This window comes from Galeopterus variegatus, unplaced genomic scaffold (assembly GCF_000696425.1).
Source record: "Galeopterus variegatus unplaced genomic scaffold, G_variegatus-3.0.2 Scaffold439, whole genome shotgun sequence".
Lineage (NCBI taxonomy): Eukaryota > Metazoa > Chordata > Mammalia > Dermoptera > Cynocephalidae > Galeopterus > Galeopterus variegatus.
The window spans coordinates 450,929-451,418 of NW_007726550.1; positions in this window are offsets into that span (position 1 = coordinate 450,929).

The following is a 490-nucleotide window of genomic DNA, read 5'->3' on the forward strand; positions in this document are numbered from 1 at the left end:
TGGGGGACAGGGTGCTGTGTGGCCTTAGGCACCAGAGTCATTGCTGTTTTGCTGGGCTTAGGTTCCAAATAGATGGGCTGGGGTAGGGCATAGCAGCAACTGGGATGGCGGAGGCAGAGTTCCTCCTAGGCAGCTTGTTCCCAGAGAGTAGGGAGCTGCAGCAACTCGGCTGGGGAATGGTGCACTTCAGTATGTGAGCCTGGTACGGTGATGGCAGAGCTCCAGGGATAGAGACATGCAGTAGCTACTGGCCCCTGAATCAGAATGCACTGTAGCAGTGGCTCTGGTTTCAAGATGGTACTGTTCAGGAAGCTTGGGGCCTTGGAGTCAGAATCCAGAAGGAGAGCATGCAATAACTGCAGTAGCTCTGGGGTCAGGGCAGGGCCTAGCTCTCCATGGTGGTGGAGCTGGTGCTTGGAGTGTAGGCATGCACAACAAGAACTTGTCCCAGCAGCCCAGAGTGCAAACAAGCTCACTCTGTTAGTGGCTA